Genomic DNA, 25,151 nt, shown 5'->3' on the forward strand with positions numbered 1-25,151 from the left:
AGAGAAACAGCTTGTTCCCAATGGTTAATGGTGAAGACTCAAAGCATTAAAGACCTCATCCATAAATCATCAAGGCTCTGGAATGGATAGCAATGAATGTGAGAGCACAGAACAGCTAGTGAGGGTGGGATAGACCAGGTAAACATATAGAGAAGATGCAGAATGAGGGTGCAGCTTAGACAATAAGTGTGGGGGTGTACTGGGCAGACTGGATGGACCATTTGATCTTTTTTTGCTGTTATTACTATGTTACTATGATGGGGTGAGGTAGAGAACAGACAGTGAACATGGGAGAGTGAGGATGAGTGCGCAGAACAGACAGTATAGGGGAGATGGGAAGAGGGTGCAGAGCAATGATTGTGGGTTGAGAGGGTGAGAATGCAGAGCAGACAGTGAGTATGGGGAAGACAGAAGAGAGTACAAAGCAGTGAGAATTGGAGAGATGGGTTGAGGATAGAAAGCTGACACAGAATGAGGGTGAAACAAATAATAGGTGTGGGGAAGATGGGGTAATGGTAGAGAACAGACAGCTTGAGAGAGTGAGAATGAATATGTCCAGAGAAGGCAGTGAGTAAGGGAGAGAAAGGGTTAATGCGTAGAGCAGTCAGCATGAGAGAGATGGGGTGAATGTGTAGAGCAGACAATATGGGGAGATGGCGTGAGGAATAGACAACAGAGCAGGCAGTGAGTGTGAAGAAGGTGGGGTGTGTGTGCAGAGCAGGTAGCAAATATGGAGGAGATGGGGTGAAGGTGCAGAGCAGATAATACAGGCAGGGGAGAGATGGGATGCAGGGCAGACTGTGAATGTGGAGGGAATGGTGCAGAACAGACATTTAGTGGACAGGTAGAGGGTGCGAGTGTGGGAGAGATGGGTTGAGGGTGCAGAGCAAACAGTGAGGGGAGAGGCTGCAGGGCAGAGAGAGTGTGGGGGAGATGGGGTGGGAGATCCAAGCAGGCAAGAATGTGGGGTAAAAAAGGGACAGAAGCACAGGCTGAAGAGTGAGTGTATGAAGGACAGGAGTTGAGAGGACAGGGTGAATGGCGAGTGTGTGGTTAGAGTAAGTGAGTGCAGCACATATTATTTATTTAATTGATTTATGAGTATTAGGTAATGGGAGGTGGTAGAAAAGGGTCAGCAGTGAATGTACGGATGACGGAAGGTGAGTAGATGTTGAAGAATAATGTGGTAGTGCTGGAGTGAGTGCAGAGTGGAAGTGCAGAGTTGACAGAAGAATGAGTGCAGGGTGGATAGAGTGTGGAGCCTATGGGATTAGGGCCTGTAGGGTAGACAGAATGAGGATGACAGCTGATAGTGCTACAGGATTGACAATGAGTGAGTGTGTATGGGGGGGGGGGGGGGAGAGGAGGTGAAAGGGTTGATTAATTGGAATATGAGAGTGGAAGGTGGATGGTGACAACGTGGAAAAAGAGAAAGGAATGTATGGCAGTGCTCATCCTCTTTTGATAGACTTCTCCCTTGATAGGTGTCACAGTCTTTCCACCTCTGGTCTCACTTCCACTCCTTGATGCCTTATTCTCCACAGCATCAGAACACTGGTGCTTTTAATTCCTATGGACCTTAGAAATTGTATCTTTTGCTTTTGAAATAATCTGTTTCTTGTATACTGCTTCTTTCTGTCCCATTACTGCCTGCAGGCTATCCCTTGATCCCAGTCCTGTCATGCTCACAATGGCTGTCAGTAGCCTTTCAGTGGTACGTAGACCCAAGAGGACTCAGCCTCTACATCAAATAAGGATACGTTCAATAGGACCCCGGACATGTTTCTTACAATCCTTGGGTCTCCTCTCTCCTCCCCCTCTCTGCTTTATCATGCAGCTCTTTTTCCCACTTGTGGGTCGGATGACAATTGCAAGGAAAACAAAGCTGGGAAACCCAATCCGTGACTGTAAACAAAGGGAATCCTGTGTTTCAGAAAACAAAATCACACCTTCTTTTTTTTAAGAATCTCTCTTTGAAAGCACTTTGACTAAACACCTCACCTTCTCCATAGCCAGCAAGAAAATAAAGCAGAAAGATTCAGAAATAATCCCAAATGTATTGGGTGCCACTAGCCAGATCAAAAAGAATTTCTTGGCGCATCTATATACACTGCCTAAGCATATAACATCTTATGAACTGCAGAAAGAAGCTCTGTTTGGCACAATGCAAGGATTATGAAGGCATTAGTGGTGAACTTGAGAGATTGAGATCATACTCAACACACCCTGGCTTACGAGTGACGTTCACCCCTGTAAAGTATGCACAATATTGAGCCATTTGGAGACATTACCCCCAAAATCTCCTTATGCACTTCATTATACACAACACCCAATTCCTCCAGTATCATATAGCATATTCCTTTTTACTGCATTCCAATAGCCTTGGTAATCCTTAATGCATGCAGAACCCCATTTTCACCTGCATTTTGTTTTCCAAACCCTGTTTATCCATCATCCCACTTTCACCAATATCTCAGCTCTAGCTCCCCAGCACTGTGCACTGAGGATTACACCACATTGGAACACCCTGTAGTCATTTGTGGCATGCTGCTGTCCTCACCCTTCCACTACTTCAACACCTGAGTTCTACAGGATATAGTTGCAATGAAATATTGATTGGAGGGTACTCTGACAGCAATGTTACGAAGAACTGCATGTGTTGTATTCCCATTAATTTATAGTCTGTGCAATTTTTACAACCCATTTACCAAGAATACTGAGGGGTTAACATTCAGAGGCGTTTAGCTGGATAACTCACAAGTTATAACTCCAAGGGCATGATAAAGTTATCTGATGAATTTAGCTGATTTTCAGCTGTATCCAGCTAAGGCCTGGATTTATCAAAATGCACTAAATATTGCATGCGATAGGAAAAGGGGCATGTTTTATGGTAATAGGCTGTTTATCGCAAAGTGCGCTATCGTAGCACTTTGCATAGGTATTACTGCAAACTGCGATAACGTTTTCGCACTTTGTGATAAGTGTGAAAATTGTTGTGAGAGCGAGCCTAGCTATAAGGCCCACATACTAGGTAGGTATTTATACCTCTATATGAGGCCCACCTAGCTACTTGAGGTGAGGTTTAGGTATTAGTGTAGGGGTTAGGGGTCACTTTGACATTCAGAGTATGACTTACGAACAGAACAGTACATTCTTGTGAAGATTTGATTACCTTTGGAGTGAGAAAACTCACCCAAAGATGAGATTTGTGCAATGTTCTCTCAACCATCACTGCAAACCTTCAAAAAACACCTTAAAACATGGCTGTTTTTAAAAGCCTTCCCACCCGACCCTTAACCTGCCCGAACGCAACACACCTCATCCCATACTCAGTCTTCTCACCCCCCCTGAATCCCTCACTCCACTACCTCCCACCCCACCTTCCCCCCTCCCTTCCCTCACCCCCCCTCCCTCCTTTATTCCTAAATTACTTTACCAACAAGTCCCTAATCCTAAATATATTTTATCAACAACACATTCATATACATATGTTATTCCTATAACCTTTTGTTATATCCTATAACCTTTTGTTCCATGTACTACTGTTATAATATGTTATAATTGTTTTTTGGTTACCATGTTATAATGTAAAATAGGGCGGACTACGCCCTATTCTCTTGGTTATCTGGAAACCGATGTGATATCTCGATTGAATGTCGGTATATAAAAGAAATAAATAATAATAATAATAATAATAACCTAACTTGATGTGCTCTACTGCGAAAACATCGCAAAGCGCGATAAAGCCATATCACACAGCTTAATGCAAATGAAAAAGGTGCAGTTAAAATCTGCATTATAGCCGTGCGATATGGCTTCGCAAATTGTGAAGCCAGCCCACTTGGCCACAAATCCCTCCCCAAACTCCTCCCCTTTTTCTGATTTGCATCGCACCATGCGTTATGGTGTTTTCGCATGCGAAAACACCATATAGCACTTTGATAAATGACCCCCTAAGTTAGCTTGATAGCTTTAGGCCTGCCTCAGTGCAGTCCTAAAGTTATTAGGCTAAGTGTGGCCAGATAACTTGTCACTTAACAGGATATATTCAAAAGACTTCTGGTTAAGTGTTATCAAAATGAAAGGCAAGAACGAAACTAGCCCCCTATCCGAGAAAACAGTTCCAGATAATGAGGGTCATAGTGCCCAAACTCCTCTGCCCTCCAACCCCCATTATTAAAAAAAATTAAGCAGTGGGGGGCTAGCGTCCTGAGGCATGCATACTCTCTTTCCCCCCCCCCCTTTCTTTTTTTTTCAAAGACAAGATATGGTTTGATATTGCAGCCAGGATAGAGAGAAGTCACACAAAGATCCAAGTTTTGAAATTCAATAATACAGGCTTTGTCAAAAAGTGGACATACCTGGAGGAAGAACTAGAAGACTGGGAGAAAATCTATGGGGCTGATATTCAGCTGTGGAGCAGCTAGAGAAGTTAGCCGAATATAGCTATCCAACTAACTTAATGGGGATATTCAGCAGTGCGGCTCTGCCACTGAATATCCCTGGCTATCTTAGTTAGCTGGTTATGTATAACTTTAGGACAGCCCTATGGCTCGACAAGACTTAGCTGCAGAGATCAAGTGGCTAACTCTAAATATTGGAGTTGTTGCGAGCGCGTCCTCCACGCTGCTGAAGAACCGAGGGTTTGGAGGCCTTCTGGTTCTGCTGCGGGCGCGAGGAGCGCGGTCGCCTCTAGAGCAGGTGGTGTGAGCCCTTGGGCCACGGCGAGACTCAGGGAGGAGCCCCAAGCCACACCATGGGAGGTGAGCCGGTGCAAGCATGGAGAGCTAGGTGAGGCAAAGCTGAAACAAGGACTAGAGGACAGGGTCTGACCCTCAGCCGGACCTGCACACCCACGGCAACCAACAACGCAATGTTGATTGATGAACGGTCCTCCGACTATTCCAAGCCCTTTCGGACCTGCCGCTGGGTAACAGCATTGGGCAGCAGGCCGGACAGAGGACAAGGGCAGACAGAGTCCTTGGAACACAGAAGACATCATAGACGAGGGCTGAAGCGAAGACATCATAGACACTGAAACAAGCAGGAATGTGGAGGAATGCGACAATGGCACTGTCCCTCAGGGCGCCCTACGCTGCCAGTACGACTGGTCAGGTCATGGACCACCCTGTCCTACACCCGCAGGAGCGGGACCAGCGCAGGAAAGGAAAAGCACTGCATAAGCAGTCTGAAGAGGGTTACTGCACTCCTGGCAGTCTGAAGCGGGTTACTGCACTCCTGGCAGTCTGAAGCAAGTTAAGAACATCAGGGTCAGGATCAGGAACAAAAATCTAGGAACATCTGGAACCAACATCAAGGCAACAGGCAGAGACAGAGGACAGGGAGCCGTCAAGACAAGCGAAGACCACGGTGGACCTGGATCAGTAAGCAAACACAGGCAACTGTGGAACCCAATCCAAAGGCAAACAGGAACTGAAGTGAAGGTCCTTTTATACTGCTGTATGCAGGCAACTCCCTGGGAGGAGTTCACCTGGACCGCCCCTCGCTGGCCCTATAACTGAGGTGGAGCGCTGCGGGTTGGTCCCTAGGGAGGAGGGCGTGGCCGAACCAGGAAGTCCAAGCAGAGCCAAGCAAGCCACAGGCAGGCCTCAAGAACAGCAAGGCCTCCCAGGCCCTGGAGCAAATCCTGGATAGTTCGCAGGCGAGGCCCTGGCTTCGGAGCGGCCTCCAGAAGAGAAGGTAAGATGCCTCCTGTGGCGCAGCACAGGAGGGATCGCAACAGGCGTTAGCTGCATAACTTATGTGGCTAACTCTGACCCACTCCGAAATGCCTCCTGCCCCCGGACTGCCCTCGAATTATGTGGCGAGAATTTAGTTACATAATGGCAATAAATATCTAAATGACTTCTGAATATTGGCCTCTATATGTTAGAAAAGTAAACAAGATTCAGAGAAAAAAGAAATCGATCTGCTTCTCAAGGAAGTAGCTGAAAAAATAAAGGCAAAAAGAACAGCGTTCAAGAAGTACAAAGGATCAAAAAAAAAGAAACATAGGAAAAATTATCTAGTGAAAGTAAGGGAGATGAAGAAAGAAATCAGAAAAGCAAAAGGTCAAGTGGAAGAACAGATGGTCAAAAATTTAAAGCGAGGTGACAAAACATTTTTCAGATATCTCAGAGAAAGGAAGAAGGCCTGAAGTGGTATAGAAAAATTGAAAGGTGACAAGGAGCAATGTGTGGAGAAAGACAAAGAAATAGCAGACATTTTAAACAATATTTCAGTTCGGCGTTCACTAAAGAAGACTCTGGAGAAGGACCATTGCTGATTGACAAGACCATGGTTGGGAGTGGCATAGATGCAACCCTGTTTACAAAAGAGAACATAAGGACGTAAAATATGCCATACTGGGTCAGACCAAGGGTCCATCAAGCCCAGCATCCTGATCCCAACAATGGCCAATCCAGGTCACAAGTTCTTGGCAAGTACCCAAACATTAAATAGATCCCATGCTACTAATGCAAGCAGTGGCTATTCCCTATTGATTAAAAGCAGTTTATAAACTTTTCCAGGAACTTATCCAAACCTTTTTTAAACCCAGCTACACAAACTGCCTTAATCACATTCTCTGGCAATGAATTCCTGATCTTAATTGTGCATTGAGTGAAAAAGAATTTTCTCCAATTTGTTTTAAATTTGCTTCTTGCTAACTTCATGGAGTACCCCCTAGTCCTTGTATTATTCAAAAGAGTAAATAACTGTTTACATTTAACCATTCAAGTCCTTTCATGATTTTGTAGACCTCTTTCATATCCCCCCCCACCCCCCATCTATCTCTTCTCCAAGCTGAACAGCCCTAACCTCTTTAGTATTTCCTCATAGGGGAACCATTCCATGCCTTTTATCATTTTGGTCACCCTTTTCTGTACTTTCTCCAGTACAACTATATCTTTTTAGAGATGAGGTGACCAGAATTGCACACAGAATGTATGAGAACAACTTGGAAAACTGAAAATAGACAAGGCCATGGGGCCAGATGAGGTACATCCCAGGATTCTAAAGGTGCTCAGACATTTGCTGGTAGGTCCGCTGAAAGGGCTGTTCAAAAGATCCCTGGAAATGGGAGTGGTGCCACAAGACTGGAGAAGAGCAGTTGTGGTCCTGCGTCACAAGAGTGGTAGCAGAGAGGAGATGGGAAATTACAGGCTGGTTAGCCTTACCTCTGTGGAGGGAAAATTAATAGAGACTGCTGAAGGAAAGGATAGTGAACTATCTACAATCTAGTGGGTGGCTGGACCTGAGCCATCATGGATTCATCAGGGGAAGGTCCTGTTAGAAAATCTGTTTGATTTTTGATTGGGTTATTTGAGAACTGGATCGAAGAAGAGCACTTGATGTAATTTATTTGGATTTCAGCAAAGTTTTTGATACAATACCGCATAGGAGGCTAATGAATAAAATAGAAGCCTGGTAGAGGGTGCTAAGGGCGTGGAATGGATTACAAACTGCTTGACTGACAGGAGACAGTGTGTAATGGACCCTACTCTGAAGAGAGATCAGTATTAAGTGGAATATCACAAAGATCGGTTTTGGGACCAGTTCTGTTCATTATCTTTGTGAGCAACATTGCAGAAGGGATAAGAGGTAAAGTATGTCACTTTACAGATGATCCTAACATCTGCAACAGAGTGGACATGCCTAAAAGAGTAGAGAGAATGAAAAGTGATTTAAGAAAGCTTGAAGAATGGGCGACGATTTGGCAACTGTGATTCAATGCCAAGAAGTGCAGAGTCATGCATCTGGGGTGCAGTAATCCAAAAGAACTGTGTGCAGTGGGGGAGGAGGTAAACGACTAATGTGCATGGACCAGGAGAAGAACTTAGGGGCATTAGTGTCTGGTGATCTGAAGGCAGTGAAGCAATGTGACAAAGTGATAACTAAAGCCAGAAGGATGCTGAGCTACACAACCAGTAAAAAAAAAAAAAAAAAAAGGAGGTGATAATGCCCATACACAGGTCTTTGGTGAGGGTTCACCTGGAGTACTGTGTTCAGTTCTGGAGACCTTATCTCAAAAAGGATGGAGAAAGGATTGAAGTGGTCCAAAAAAGGGAGACCAAGATGGTATGGGGTCCATATTCGAGGAGATGATGAAGGATCTAATTATGTGTACCATAGAGATACAATGGAAGAGAGGAGGTGTAGGAGAGAAAAGATACAAACTTTCAGATACCTGAAAGGCTTTATTGATGTACAAACCCTGGACCTTTTTCATTGGAAAGGAAACTGGAATTTGTTGCCAGAGGATGTGGTTAGTACAGTTAGTATAGCTGGGTTTAAAAAAGGATTGGATAAGTTCTTGGAGGAGAAGTCCATTACCTGTTATTAATCAAATTGACTTAGAAAATAGCCACTGCTATTACTAGAATCAGTAGCATGGGATAGACTTAGTTTTTGGGTACTTGCCAGTTTCTTATGGCCTGGATTGGCCACTGTTGGAAACAGGATGCTGGGCTTGATGGACCCTTGATCTGACCAGTATGGCAATTTCTTATGTTCTTACTCTAAATAAAGTACTACCCACAAGATATAAAAGAAAGAAGAAAGATCATCATATCATTTAAAAGTTGGCTCCTCGATCTATGGGGCAAAGAATTATATGTGCAGGCCAAATATACAAGTATTCAGCCTTCCATCTGGGAGAGGCCGATTTAACCTCAGTCTTCTAAAAAACTGCCAAGTTGTGAACTATTTTTCTCCAAAAAGTAAAACTTAAAGAGTTTGGAACTTTCCAAAAGTAAAGGATGGTCTTTTTTCCCCATTAAAAAACCTTTTTGTAAGCAAAGTTTAACATATTTATTTCCAGGGGAAAAGGAAGAAAAATCATCAAATGATACTAATGCTGGATCACAGGGAATGTCAATACTCATAATTCTGTTCTCATAGTATATCATCTTCCGCCAAAAGATCTGAATGATGGAACAAGGCCAAAAACGATGCCCCAGAGTTCCAGGAGCCAAGGAATACCTCAAGCAAGAATCTATAACTGCTATCCTGGAAAGATAAGCTCAGTGCTGAGAAATATAGAAACAAGTAAGGAATATGTATTGTATTTCCCACAGTAACATGCTTTTTGAATTTACATTGACGTGTTTAAAACACTGTAAAAACTGTTTTAAAGAAACTGTGAACTGTAAGTCCTGTTTCCTTTTATTCAATAAAGATTAATAATCAAATTTGTCATCAAACTTAGTCAAAAACTTTCGGAGAAAGGAAAGAAAAAAATGTGTTGGATTCTGGACATCAAAACAGTCCATGATAGGAGACCATCTAGTATCAGTCAGCTTAATGATGTCCAAGCTATGAATGTGGTGTCTCAATTGAAAGTACCCCCCACCCCCCCAAAAAAAAAAATCTATTTACAGTAATAGGAATTCCTCTTGAAGGAAAGGTGAAAATCGATTCATCAGAATCTAGCAGCAGGTACAGCGCAATCAGACCATTGGTTTCCCAACATTTAAAAAAAAACTCAAAACTTGGCTCTTCTTACAAGCCTTCCCTGATCCTTCAAACTTTCACTAGACAACTACAACTACTCAGCATTGAATTTGGAACTTCGCCCCTTCAATATTCTCATCAGTTACTAGTCTCCTAGTATTTTAATTTAATACATTCTTAAGGTTTCTCTTTTTCCAGCTGAATTCAGCTTCCTAGTTCATGGTCCTTGTTATTATGTAACTTTCTTACTTTTCTGCTTTACCTCCACTAATTATAAAAAGTTGTTCCTTTGTTATGTTATGTTACACTGATCTACCCCTGTTCGATGTAAACCGACCTGATATGGTATTTAACCTTGAAGGTCGGTATAGAAAAATGTTAAATAAATAAATAAATATGAAACACCATCTGAAACATACCCGGAGGAAAGCGACGGTTATCCACAATCGAAAGAAAAGGTAAATATAAATAATTACAAAACCATTGCCATGTCTTGATATAAGTCCCGACTTTAAAACTGGCAAATGCAGCGCATGTCAGGCTTTTACCTGTGCATATTTACTTCTGCTCTTTTTCACGTGTAAGTCAAAATAAAACTCATTATAGCCAAAAACTGACTGGGTGACGGGTCTTGGTAAACTGAAGGGAGTGCAAACTGAACCAGAGGAGTCTTGATGACCTAGAGATAGACTGGGCAAATTGGACTAATAGGTCAAACTGGTTATTTCCTTCATGCATGCATGTTTTAAAATGTGCACATTTGTGTATATGAAAGCCAATAAGTCCTAAGGAAAGATACATGGATAACATTTCCTTGCATAACCACTTAAAATTAGGAGCACACATACATACATAGGCTTATTTTAAAAAGTACACGTGCACTTGCACGGACGATTTAAAATTGCAGCATATGTGTGCTCTCGCTCTTTCATATGGGCTTATGTGAGCACATGTATGCTTGTTCTAAAGTTACTGTCATAATTTTTCTGGTTTAATTTCAACTGCTGAAAACTTAGTTTGAAAGGAGATAATTTTTTCAATGTTTTTGTTTTGTTTGGTTTGAAAAAGGGATATTTGCATTGCTTTTCTGTTTGATGGTTTAGACAGAAAGTTTAGAATGGAAAGGGCTCCCTGCCTCCAAACCACACCTAGCTTCCATTCTAACTTTATAGACTAGCCCACTAATTAGGGGGTTGGACTACACAGAATAACGAGATTGCTTGGCAGAGAAACACAAGGAAATAATTTAGATACATTTAGTCATTTGTGAAAAAGAACACTTAAGTAAAGTTCAGGGGGAGCTTAATTAGTAATAACATAGTATATCATTCAGGTAATTATTTTTAGTTGGTCTAATCTTTAGTAGCCAAGGCAACAAGATTCTTTATACAATACACACTGGGAGGATAATTTTCGAAACAGCTCACATACACTCATATATGTGTGTATATGGACGCACACAAAATTAGTACTATATTTTATACCCCATGCGCACATGATTTGCTCAGATTATAAAATACGAGTACATATGCACGTAAACATCTTGCAGTTTTTACGTACACGAGCCTGCACAAGTATGGACTTATCCAGAAATGTAGCGGTATTTATCGAAGTAATTTCTGATTTATGCAGCTAAGTAGCTGCACTTAGCAGGATAAGTCTAAGAAACACTGCTTGTCTGTCTAAGTACCACTTTTTGGACTTATCTGGGTAAGTAAGATAGCTGGAAAAGTAAATTTGTTTGTCTAAGTAGCAAAGGTGCTACTTAGCTGGATAAGTCAGAATTTAGCCGGATAAGTGTACGCAAATTATATATCCGCTTATTTGTACTTCAGATTTTAAAGGGATATGCAAATAGATTGTACTCACATTATTTAGATGCATTCAAAGGCAAGGGTGCTAGACTTTAGGAAAACTAACTTTATTAAAATGGGGGAGTACCTCAAGGAGTCATTAGCTGAATGGGAACATTTAGGGAAAGCAGAAGGGTAGTGAAAAGAGATATATGAGCAATAACCTTTTTGTTAGGAAAGTAAATATAAGCAAAAAAAAGGTTAGTGTTTGTAAACTACAAAACATTGCAGAAAGATGAAGACAGGCAGCAATACCTGGGAAAGCTATAAGAGATGGAAGAAGGATCAAGAAAGAAACATGAAGGAAGATGATAAGGAGGATAGAAGATCAGGAAATACAAAGGTCTGAAAAAATATTATTGAACCACCCTGCTGCAGCTACAACTGAACAGGCAGGAGGCTGGAAAGTGGGAGAGAGAGAGAAGCGTAAGCGTATGTTTGTGTGAGAAAGACTTGGGGAGGGAAGGGCATCCTGCATCCCTTCGTTAATTCTTGTCAATCTAAGGGGGATCCATCCATCCAGGAGAAGGGAGAAAGTGCTGGGGGTCTGACCTGGGGCAGATGGGGTAAAATCCTCTGATTTTAAAATGTTTGCATAGAGGCTTCCCTAAATATTTGTCTGAGCTCTTGCATATTTATAATCTCACCAGATCTCTTAGGCCTTCATAACAAGGAGGAGGTCCATATTGAAACAGTTTGTCAGGCTAAGTTTGGAACTTAGCTGGACAAGACCGCAGGTTTTCAAATTCCCATCAGTCCGAATGCACACAAATTATCCAGCCAGTTGGATAAAAATAACTGGATAATTTGGGAGTGTTCCGGGGCAGGTCAGACTTATCCAGACACGTTAGCTGGATAACAGCTACATTCAGCATTATCCAGCTAATTTATGGGGAGAAGTCTGGTCGTGCCGTGAGGCCATGGCTGCTGAATATCCAGTATAAGTTAGCCAAATAAGTTTATCCATCTGACTTTGCCAAATTCCCAAACAGCTAAATACTAAATACACAATCTTTAAAGAATTTTGTCATTTTCGGAGGTTCATCTGGTTTCTACCAGATGGCTGGCTTTTACTTACTTACTTTGTTCTAGTCATCTGGAATTCAGTCAGCCCTCAGGAACTCTGGGATGAATTAATTATTTACGCTTAAAACATTATCTATGGCATGGCTTTTTGACCAAGTTTTTAGGAAAGAAGCTTGCTCTTTTCAATTGATCTCTCTTTCACAGAGTAAGATGGGCCTACTGGGCAGCTCATTTTTTATTTATTTTTAACTTAATCTTTTATATTGTATCTGATTTTTTAAATTTTTTTTTAAGTATTGGGGTAGATTTTAAAAGGTTGTGTGCAGGCAGACATGTGCGCGTGCTACCCGGTGCACACACATGTACACCTGATTTTATAATTTGCACGCGCAGGAGCACACAAGTTATAAAATCAGGGGTCAGCGCACGCAAGGGGGTGCACAATTGTGCACCTTGCATGCGTGAGTCGCGCTGCCTTCCCCCGTTTCCTCCCAGGCCACTCTGAAATCCGACCGGCCTGAGAGGGAACTTCCCTTCCCCCTAGCCTGACCTTCCCACCCCTTCCCCTAACCTTTTCCCCACCAGCCCTACTCTAATCCCCCCTGACCTTTATTTTACCTTTTACGCCTGCCTTTGGGCACGCGCAAGTTGCGTGCGCCGGCCAACTGCTGGTGCGTGATCCCCGGCACAGCAGCAAATATGCGCATCACTGAGCCTTTTTAAAATAGGCCCGACGTACGTAACCCTTTTAAAATCCTGCCCATTATTTGCAAATTTGTGTTGGTTATTTTTTCTTTGCTGTATTATTTGGGGTTTTTTTTAAGTTACTTGGTTATCAGCGAAAAGTGGGGAATCAAATTCTAATAAATGTAAATATAATTTTCAAAGCCATTTATGTGGTTAAATACCAAGCTACCTATCTAAAATTTGCTCTCCTCAGAGAGTCCAAAAAGTAGGCACAGGATTCACAATGCATGCACTTTTCACTGTTTTAAAAAAGGGTGTCCTTACGAATGCATTTAGGTGGGGAGAAGAAAACAGTGACGGTAACTTTCAAACTGGTGTGCAGGTGCACATTGATGTGTGTGCGCCAGCGTTTGCCCAGGGATGTGGGGATTTTATAATTTGCGCACACATATGCACACATATTATAAAATAGCCTGGACTCACGTATAAAGGCGCACAATTTTAAGAGTGTGTGCACCTAGCTGCGTAAAACCTGCTTCTACCATGTAAATTGGGGGATTTTAAAAGGGGCGCCTGTCCATGCCGTTGCCAGTTTCTCCAGTTCATCCACCAGTTTGCCCAATTAAGAAATAGGACTTCCAAACCCTCCTTGTTTGTGTTTAAACGTTTTATTGGTGTTTTCAATAACAAAAGAACAACCAGACCAGGAGGTGTGTGGCACTTCTACACCCCCCGGAGTTCATGCAACAACATAGAACAAGAAAGTACACATTTTTACCACAGCCCCCCCCCCCCAAGCCTTCACCCCATCCCAACCTCCTGAGTCCCTGAAAGGTGTTAAAGAACTAAAGAAGTGTCCACGTAGCTGCTAAAAGTTCAAGAGTTGTCACTTTAGGCAATATAAATCAATAAGAGAGAGTTTCAATCATTTAGCAATCTACTCCTGGCTTGATGTGGAAGAGTCTGCACATAAGGTTCCCAGACATCCAGAAAACGGCGCCTATGCTGGAGTGAGCTTCTGGTCGATAGATATTCCATATGCATCATTGAGTAAATGAGGCTTCTCCAGGTCCAAAAAGAAGGTGGTTCCACATCCCTCCAGCCCAGCAAGATTACCCGCTTCCTCACCAGACAGGATTTTGTAACAAAAGTCGGGTGCCAGGATCTCGTATCCTTAGCGGAGGTATACAACCAAAAAGGAGCCATAAAGGTGCTACTGGGATTGAGATTGTCAAAATAGTAGCTAGATATTTCGCAATCTTTGTCCAAAAAAGCTTAATTGCTGGGCAAGCCCAAAAAGCATGCGCTAAGGTGCCCAGAACTTGTGGGCATCGACCGCAATAGGGAGAGTCAGTAATGCGTTGACAATACGCCAGTTGTGGAGGTACATAAGCCCTCCCCAAAAATGTATATTGGCGTTCTCTATAGTAAGCATTTTGCGAGATCCTGGCCACCCCACAAAAACAAACATGTAATATGGTGGTGGTAACCACAAACTCCCCTTCCCCTGTCCAACGATCTGCAAGTGTGGTATAAATATCCACCTGCTGAAGTTGTGGTAGCACTATCTAGGTGTAGTATCTGCTCTAATTTCTGGAACGTAGTCTGTTGTCGAAATGCAATCGGTAGGGCTTTTACATAATGGGCTAGCTGCACATAAGGGAACACTGAGGTCTTCCCCAAGCCATAGTAATCCCGGAATTCAGTAAAAGGAAGTGGTAGGCCCTCCCTGGTGAGTATGTGACCCAGGCGTGTTATGCAGTGTATATCCAGAGCCAAAAGGCAGCAGTTTGAGACCCTGGTGAAAAATCCGCATTTCCACAGATTGTCAATAAGTACGCACAGACTCGAGGTATCTGCAATTGTTTCGTTAAGTGGACCCAACCTTGTCTAATCGGATGAATAGTTATAGAAGAATTTAAAAAAGGAGATACTAGCAGGCTTATGTGAAGAAGTGCCCAAAATCCAGTCCCTAATCACGCGCATGTTACTAGCCAAGTTGTACATGGCCAGAGTCGGCACTCCTAGTCCTCCCGCTCCTGTAACCAAAGGAGAGGAAGACGAGCCCTACGTTTTCTCCAAAAGAAGCCCCGCAACAAATGATCCACCAACGCCAAGTCACGACGCTTAAGGTGCAGAGGTAGATTCTGGAGGAAATAGAGCCATTTGGGGAGGAGGACCATTTTATACAAGTGAACCCGGCCATATAAAGACAAGGGTAAAGGCTGCCACTGCTGCAGCATCTCCTGTGTATATTTGAAGAGGGGGAGAACATTCAACTGATATATCTGAGTAGGGTTCGCCGATAGAAAGACCCCCAAATAACGAAAAGCTGAGTCTGCCCATTGCAAAGGAAAATGCTCTCACCAGTGCTCTCACAGGGTGTCAGGGAAGGCCAATGCAGAGGACTTGCCTCTATTCAGTCGGAAGCCTGAGAAGGAGCCGAATGTCACAAACAAGTCCAAAAGCAAAGGCAAAGACGAATGAGGGTCCGTGAGAAAAATGAAAAGATCATCAGCAAAGGCTGCACATTTAAATATTTCCCCATCAAACCGTACCCCTCGAATTTTAGAAGTAATCTGGACTGCAGCTAATAATGGTTTCAGTTGGAGAATAAATAGCAGGGGAGATAGAGGACAACCTTGACGGGTACCACGTAAAATAGGAAAAGACTCTGAACTCTCCCCATTCACCAATAGGGTCGCTTGGGGAGCATCATACAGCAACTGTACTGCCTTGTAAAAAAGACCCTCAAAACCCATCCTCCTTAAAACATAAAACAAGTAATTCCACTCCACCCGATCAAACGCCTTTTCAGCATCAAAACTTATGGCAAGATATGGGGTGTTAGTACAGCGGCACATTTCCATTGCTACAAGGTCCCGTCGAATGTTTGAGAGGGCATATCGCTTCCGTATAAAGCCAACTTGGCTAACACCCAGAAGGGACGGTAGGAAAATGGCTAAACGATCCACCAGAATCTTTGCCAATAACTTCTGATCATAGTTTAATAATGAGATCGGGCGATACGAATCAGGAGACAGTGGGTCCTTCCCAGATTTGGGGATAAGGGTGATATGGGCATGGTTCGTCTGCAGCGGAAAACTACCAGTTGTGATAAGATCAGAAAAGGTTGGATGACTTTATCAGAAAAGGTTGGGCGACTTTATCAATTAGACACCGATAAAACTCGGCCAGGTAACCATCTGGACCTGGGGCCTTTAGACGCTTGGAATGATGGATCGCTAATTTAAGCTCATCCAAAGTTATAGGGGAATCCAATACTTGTTGTTGCTCCTGAGTGAGATGAGGAAGCTTTAGGGGAGTACAAAACCGGGAGCAAGCTTCCTCCGACCAGCCCTCAGATCAATAAAGCTTACCATAATAGTCCCGGAATAAACGCAAAATAGTTTGGGTTTTCGTCTCAACTTGTCTGGATTCGGCACGCAGGCCAGCAATGAAATGGGAGGCGCGTGCCAATCTGATCAGGTGTGACATGAGCCTGCCCGCTTTATTACTATATTGATAAAGACGATGTTGATAATATAGTAGACTTTTTTTCCCACTGATGCAACAGAGTGTTTAAAGTGCATTGTATAGAAAGATAATTATCTCTCACAGGACCCGTATTAGCCTGCAAAAGGTGTGCCTTAGCTTTCCGCAGCTGACAAGAGAGTTGCAGAATCCATTTATTGAGAGTAGCTCGACGATGAGCAGTGAACGAGATAATGTCACCTCTCAAAACCGCCTTGGCCGTATACCAGAAAAGTATAGGTTGATCCCTATGACCCAGGTTGAGTTTCTCATACTCAGACCATCGATCATGCAAATATTGCTGAAAGTTACTATCATCAACTAAATAAAAGGGATAGTGCCAGATCTTAGTCGACTATGATGGGGAGTGAAACTGCATATCTATCCATACTGGGGCATGATCGGAGAGCACAATCCCTTCAATGCCCGCCTCATACACCCGGGAGAAGGCATGGCAACTAGTGAGGAAATAGTCAATACACGAATAAGTAGCGTGTGCTCGAGAGAGGTGAGTAAATTCCTTTACCCCCGGGTTTAACGTGCACCATGTGTTAACCAGGTGGAGAGCAGTTTCAAGAAAAGAAGGACCTTTCCCAAGCCCGTTTCCTGGCGCCGATTTTGGGAGGCAACTAAATTGTGGTCTTTAATGGTGTTAAAATCTCCCTCAATAATGATCATATCCGTGATATAAGGAAGCAAGTGTTGATAAAGGACTTGAAAAAATACCAAAGAGTAAGTATTGGGGGCATATAGGTTGCAGAAAACCACAGTTTGATGATATAATTCAGTAACCAGAATGATAAAGCGACCGTCAGGATCTTTAATTTCCTTACGGACCTGGATCGGTAGGTTTTTATGAAACAAGATCGCCACTCCCACGGAGCGGGAGGTGGCTGAGGCAAAGTTTAAGCTGCCCACCCATTGCTTGCATAATTTAGCATTTTCCAGATCAGATAGATGGGTCTCTTGGAGAAAGCCCACATCAGTGGCATTACGTCGCTGATGGGTTAATATTTTAGAACGCTTAATAGGAGAGTGAATTCCACATACATTTCAGGAAACTATGCGTGTCTGTGTATTAGGTGGTGTCTCGTATCAGAGGCATAAAAAACAGATTATTCACCAGAAATGGAGCTGGAGCCCTCCCAGCCGGGGCCCCAACTTGAGATTCAATAGACTTGTCAACTGGCCCGGACGCTTGTAACATAAGTGAGCAATATGTAGAACACTGCAACCACTCAGGGACCCAACATCCCCCCTCCCAACCCTACCCCTCCCCCTCACCAACCCCCATTCCCACCCATCCCTCCTTACTGTAATCCCCATATATATATATATATACCCCTTTACGAAGATCACTCTCTTGTTCTTCAAGGTAGAAAGGGAGGTTTGAGGGCCCCCCACCCCCTGCCCCATCCAGCCCCAATCCTCTCTTTACCATGATATACCTAAGTATAGCCACAAAGAAGAAATTGAACCCCACAGCAAAGCCAACAATTAGCAACAAGTCCCATATGAAGTCAATTTTATTCCCCATAACTTGTACAAAAACTGGAGAAAAAAACCCACGCACACACAAAGAAAAATAATGCTCCTGGTGAGATTTGTGCCACCGATTCACGGAAATATCCCCATCCATTGGAAGCAGAGGTGATCAGGAGGTTGGACAACCCGGTCATGGATTTCCTCGGTTGCAACAGATAGCAGAAATGGGGGAAGTGGTCATTTGGGTGCCAAATCCCCAGTGAATGCCTTGGCAGTGCCGCCCAGAGGTCCCCACTCACAGAACATGATCACTTTCACCTGCCCGCTGTAGGTGTTGTCTGACTACAAGTTCTGTGTGTCGCCCATGGATGGGGGAAGAATTAAATAAGCGACCTCAGTAGTAAAACAGTGATCTAAAAAAAACAAAACCATTCTCCAGCCATCGAGAAAGAATGGGCATTGTAAAGAAATGAGCATCCACCAACTGAAAATCACAAAAAAACCTCCCTTTCAAAGATACAGTCCAAGTAAGGGCCGAGAGGCCAAAAATCCAGGCTTCATATAAATAAAAAAATTAAGAGAGGCCGCGCTGTTGGTCCGGTAGCAAGCCCCCAGCCATGTGGATCGTGGAGCATAGAATCCCGAAAACCTAGAGACCTGCGTGCTGAGGGGATACGGAAAAAAAATGTGTCAAGTCCGTGAACCTACCGCCTCAATTCCCGTATTAGGAGAACCATATTCAGGGTGAGGTACCAGGCACTCGGGCCGAATGCTCAGTCACAAAGGCTTGAGCCGCTTCGGGGGTATCCAGCCACTTGATTCCTGTATCCGTTGTGACCCGCAGGCGAGCCGGATAAATCAGTCGCGAGGAGGCCGAGGTTGATAAGTTGTGTACAGTGAGGTGCCATAGCTCGCCGTTTCGTTGATACATCAGCAGAAAAACCTTGGAAGAGGAGGATCTTTTGGCCATTATATAAAAGAGAACGAACCCCCCCCCCCCCCCCCAGCGCTTTCAAAATGTCTAGTTTATGGACATAATTATGTAGTTTTGCTATAACCAGCGGAGGACGCATGGTGTTGACTTGCCTGGGGCCTAGGCAATGAGAACGCTCCACCCTCAGAGGCCCATGCGTATCCAGGGGCTCTGGTTGTTCCTGCAGCCAAGATTCGAGTAAGGTCGAGAGTTCTTGATCCCGGATTGATTCTGGCAAGCCAATTAACCGGATATTAGAAGGCAAGATCGATTCTCCAGGTCCTCGACGCGCTGCGCCTGTTGCGCCATCAAGTCCTGGAGAGCAGTGATGTCTTGCTACACCGTAAGAAGGCTGTCCTGGACATCGGATACCTGACCCTCCACCTCCGCGAAACGGTGTTCATAGCCGCTAAGGGTTTGGGTGAGTTCGGAGAGTTTCTCCACGATGGTTTTTAACTCCGGGCTTAGCGCCGCAACCACCGTCGACTTAAAAGTCTCAAGGTCCTGCACTGGCGGGAAAACAGCAGGCGGTGCGGCCTTGGGCGAGGATGGCGGATCCATGCCGCACAATGTTTCCTTCTCCCGATCCTTATCCTTGCAGACTACACGGGTCATCATAACTCCAGCAACTAGGACTCCAATACTTGAGAAGAGAGTGAGAGGTTTATCACAGTGGCACTCTGTAAATTAGCGCGGAGGATGGGGCTGGATGAGGAGGTGAAGCCTGGAGCGGGGAAACCTACATCCGTCTCCTTCGCTGCCTCCACCCTCCTAGTTTAATAGCCCTCATTCCCCCCAGTTAGACCAGACCCTTCAAACCCCGCAGTTATGGCTCATTTATTTATTTTTTAACTTAACTTCCTCCATAGCAGAAGTAAACATATGCGGAACTAGACCTGGGTGTGCCCAGGCACATAAGTATTTGCACGCACATCTCTTGGCCCTGCCCTGGAATGCCCATGCCCTGTCTAGACTCCACCCAGACCACGCCCCTTTTCAAAACAAGTGAAATGTGCATGCAACGGGAGATATGTTCGCATCAGGATGACTTAAAATTTGCTCGGTGCTCACCAGCCCAATATGTGCACATACTCCCGAATTTGGTGTGCGCCAGGCTTTTAAAATTCACCTTAGTGTGTGCACTTGCCATTTCCTAATTGCCCTTTCTATTTTGGCCCCTTTCAGTCACTCACACAAATAGCAGCTGCAACTTATGCAGGTTCTTTTACCATATGTATTTTATGCTAGCAAATTTCCAAGGGAAACTACCCGTATAATTTCCTTTCAAAAATGAACTACAAAGTATGGGTGTTAATAAAGCACCTGTGTACTTTACAACTCTGTGGGCAGCTCAAAATTGTCCCCACAATCTTGACTGTCACTGCTTGTCTTTAACTCTTACCACAACTGAATTCTACAAAACCATCAATTAGGATTGTTGAGGAAGGCCCATGGGAGTATCCCAGGCCTTGGGTGATCAGGCAGGCTCAACTAAGCAAGCAGAAAATAGTAAGAAAGCTATCAGAATTCCATTCTGACTTTGGACTCCATGTCCTTCTTGTATTAAACATTTTTCCCATAGATCCATAACGGGAAAAACCCTTTAGTATATCTGACCTTTTATTTGCTAAAAACAACCCATGTAATTGCATTCAATTACAGATTATAAGTCCCTTTCTTCCTGCATCCAGAGGCAGCTAGTTTTACGGGTAATCAGTTTACTTTGGTGCATGATATGTTAATCCCCCTGGTCTGCCCGGGGCTCCTATCCCTCTTCTCCCCTCTCCTTGCTCTCTTTACTCATGAGGTCCTAGGAGATTTCAGTTCCCTGAGGTCAAGCTGGAATTACAGGAGCTTGAGTTGTAAATTTCAGAAAATGTGGCAGCTTTATGACTCCTTTCTAAGGCTCATATGACTCACAAGAGCAAAGGAGGGTTAAGGTGTGCTATTGGGTATAGCCAAAACTGAAGAGATGGCGCTGGTATCTTCTTTCTCATTGGGCACTGTTATAGCCCCCTCCCTCCTTACTGTATCATTAGTAACCATCCTTAGTAATATCGGGCTCCCCTTTTTATCATACACAGCATGTGAGTCACCAAATCTGTTTGTTATAAAGATAGTTTGGTTTAGCAGCACATGATGACTGTAACCTATACTTTACTGGAATTCCTTTGAATATGCACATGTCTTGAGTTTAGTTAAGTTTTTACAAGCAAGAGGTACATTCTACATTGTACACTGAAAACTACCTGGAATGGAGGTTATGAGTTTGAATTGTGCAAGGTTAGTCAATTCAGGGCGTAGAAAAACGTTTCACCTGCATTTACTTGGCAACTTAGGTTAAAGCAATGTTGGGGGTCACTTGAAGACACTTAAGTAGCTCCCCCTTATGCAGCAAAGTAGGATTACCTTCTGGCTCCGGTAACTTGCAGATTCTCCTTCCTCTCCCCCAAGGACTAGGAAGGGAGAGAGAGGCTGCATTGCTATAGAAATGATAAGTAGAAATAGTAGTATAACTGTGTCCTGAATCTGGTCTAGGACCAGGAGAGCAACGCAGCATTTTGGTGTTACCTGGAAGGACCAAGGATACTTCTAGGAGCAACACTACCAGGAAACAAGGAGAGAAAATCTAGGACCAGTTGTATTTCTGGTTGCTGGGGATGATGCAAAGCTTGCAGAAGGAATACAAACTTCTGCTAGAGGGACCTGTTTGGCAGCAATTATCAAACTGAACAACAAACTGAGAGACTCTGAAAATGTATCTAAGCATTAAACAAGAATTTTTTGTGACTTACTAAGTTTACACTGGGACATGCCTTCAGTTTTAAATGAAATGTAAAATGTGACAAACATCTGTCATGTTTTACTACCCCCCCCCCCCCCCCCAATAAATGTGTTCTTTTTTCATTGCACCTGAGTATACTGTGGTACCCAGTTCTCCTGTCTTTTGCATTTCTCTAAACAACTTCTGGACATTTCTGACCATCCCTGTAGGTTGAGGCACCTAGAAGACAAATGACTTGCCTCTCTCTATGATCTTTTGCCCAATTATATAACCTCGCTATGGAGTCTCCTATCAGAACTTATTTAAGTTCCTTTTGGTTGTCTCTGACATCTCTTATCAGATCCTTATTACAGTGAACTTTAAGCTCTGTTTTACTTGTCCCTAAGAACATAAGAAATTGCCATACTGGATTAGACCAAGGGTCCATCAAGCCCAGCATCCTGTTTCCAACAGAGGCCAAACCAGGCCACAAGAAACTGGCAAGTACCCAAACACCAAGAAGATCCCATGATCCTGATGCAATTAATAGCAGTGGCTATTCCCTAAGGGGCGGATTTTAAAAGGGTTACATGTGTAATATACGCGCGTAACCCTTTAAAACCCACTCCTGCGCGCGCTGAGCCTATTTTGCATAGGCCCGGTGACGCGCGCAAGCCCCGGCACACACGTATGTTCCTGGGCTTGAAAAAAGGGGCGGGGAGTGGGCAGGGTGGGGGCGGGACTGAGGCCTCCGGCATAGCGACCGTGCCGGGAGATCGCGTGCCGGCACTTGCACACAGGCAGATGTAAATAAAAAAATAAAGGTGGGGGGATTAGGTAGGGCTGGGGGGGTGGGTTAGATAGGGGAAGGGAGGGGAAGGTTTGCGCGTTGTGCGCACATGTTATAAAATCAGGCGAAGATTTGTGCTCGCCGGGTTGCGCGCACAAATCTACGCCCACGCATAATTCTTAAAATCTGGTCCTAATTAAACTTGATTAATAGCAGTTAATGGACTTCTCTTCCAAGAACTTATCCAAACTTTTTTTGAACCCAGCTACACTAACTGCACTAATCACATTCTCTGGCAACAAATTCCAGAGCTTAATTGTGCGTTGAGTGAAAAAGAATTTTGTGAAATTAGTCTTAAATGTGCTACTTGCTAACTTCATGGAATGCCCCCTGGTCCTTCTATTATCCGAAAGTGTAAATAACCGATTCTCATCTATTCGTTCAAGACCGCTCATGATCTTAAAGACCTCTATCATATCCCCCCTCAGCCATCTCTTTTCCAAGCTGAACAGCCCTAACCTCTTCAGCCTTTCCTCATAGGGGAGCTGTTCCATCCCCTTTATCATTTTGGTTGCCCTTCTCTGTACCTTTTCCATTGCAACTATGTCTTTTTTGAGATGCAGCGACCAGAATTGTACACAGTATTCAAGGTGTGGTCTAACCATGGAGCGATACAGAGACATTATGACATTTTCCGTTTTATTAACCATTCCCTTCCTATTAATACCTAACATTCTGTTTGCTTTTTTGACTGCTGCAGCATTGAGCTGCAGCAGTCAAACAATTGACTGCATTGAGCCAACAATTTCAATGTATTATCCACTATGATGCCTAGATCTTTTTCCTGGGTAGTAGCTCCTAATATGGAACCTAACATCATGTAACTACAGCAAGGATTATTTTCCCCTATATGCAACTCCTTGCACTTGTCCACATTAAGGGGGTAATTTTCAAAAGGAGTTACATGCGTAAATGTAGCTACTATTGTAGCAATTTTCAAAAGCCATTTACTCAAGTAAAGTGCACTTATGTGAGTAAATCCTATAGACAAGTCAATGGCATATATTGTAGCAATTTTCAAAAACCCACTTACTCAAGTAAAGTGAATTTACTCCAGTAAACCTGGTTTTTACTCGAGTAAATGCTTTTTAAAATCAGGCCCTAAATTTCATATGCCATTTGGATACCCAATCTTCCATTCTCACAAGATCCTCCTGTAATGTATCACAATCTGCTTGTGATTTAACTACTCTGAATAATTTTGTATCATCCGCAAATTTGATAACCTCACTCGTCATATTCCTTTCCAGATCATTTATAAATATATAATTTATAAATATATTCTGCATCACAATTGTGTGATTAATTTTAAGTAGCAGAGCAAACCTTCAAGTATATAGCAAGCTTCAATAAAGTACCATAAGGAAGCATTTTCCACAGAATGAAAACTTCAAAGACAAGAGGTCATTACATAAAGTTGAAAAGAGGGAAGCTCAAAAGAAATGTGAGAAAATAGTTTTTCATTGAGAGAAGGTGGTAGGAGCCAAAACGTGGCAGCATTCAAGCATGTCTGGGACAGTAAAAAAGGGGGTTGATTTTAAAAGATTTACCCATTTAAAGTTCTCACCCCTCGCCAACTAAATTTATGTGGCTAAAATTGCTACCCACAGAAATTTATCTGGGTAAGAAAGGAACTGGTTAAAAGATAGAAAACAGAGAGAGCAGGGCTAAACTGTAAATTTTCCCAATGGAAAAAGGTGAATAGTAGAGCACTCCAGGGATCAGTTCTGTGACCACTGCTTTTTAATATATTTATAATTGACCTGGAAATGGGAGCAACAAATGAGGTGATCAAATTTTCTGATGACACAAAGTTATTCAAAGTTGTTAAATCACAAGAGGATTGTGATAAATTGCAAGAGGACCTTGCAAACCCAGGAGACTGGGCATGCAAATGGCGAATGAAATTTAATGTGGACAAGTGCAAATGATGCACTTACAGATGAGTAACCCAAATTATAGCTACACAATCAAGGTTCAACATTGGAGTCAGCATTCAGGAATGAGATATAGGCATCATCATTGAAAATACGTTGAAATCTTCAGCCTAGAATGCTAGGGATTATTAGGAAATAATGGAGAATTTATGTACACCCAACAAGGGTCAAGTAGTTTTCTCTAGCGTATCATTCCTTAAATTCTTTAGTTTCTCTAATTTTCCAAATATAATTGTAGGAATATTTAATAACCTTATAGAGTCCAGGTATACACTCATCTGGTACTTCCTTTCAAAAGGATATTGGCATTACCATACTTGACCTTTCCTCCAGGAAAGCTACTTTCATCCTGGTATGAAATCATAGATTTGTTTTTATTAGATCCACTGAACCTATTTTAGAATTGACCTCTTCCTGGTCAGTCCTCAAATTTTGGTTTATAACAAATGTAGGTCTATTGGTTCGATTTCATGCTCAGATCATAACCCCGTAAGTGGAAATTAGATCTGCTTTACCAGCAGGGGTGACTAATTAGTCTCAGCCCTGACATCTATATAATTCTCAGAGGCAATGTGCCCTATTTACATAA

The 25,151-nt window shown here is 43.2% G+C and overlaps 1 long non-coding RNA gene across 3 annotated transcripts in view; it reads left to right on the plus strand.

The window, feature by feature from the left end:
• Nucleotides 1–9,067, plus strand: part of LOC115073831 — a 214,400-nt gene extending 205,333 nt beyond the window's left edge. For all 3 annotated transcript variants that reach the window (XR_003852130.1, XR_003852132.1, XR_003852131.1), the window contains exon 3: nt 8,902–9,067. This is a non-coding gene — a long non-coding RNA (uncharacterized LOC115073831). The remainder of the gene's footprint in view (nt 1–8,901) is intronic.
• The last annotated feature ends 16,084 nt before the right edge of the window (nt 9,068–25,151 follow it).

The sequence above is a fragment of the Rhinatrema bivittatum genome, chromosome 12 (assembly GCF_901001135.1).
Source record: "Rhinatrema bivittatum chromosome 12, aRhiBiv1.1, whole genome shotgun sequence".
NCBI lineage: Eukaryota > Metazoa > Chordata > Amphibia > Gymnophiona > Rhinatrematidae > Rhinatrema > Rhinatrema bivittatum.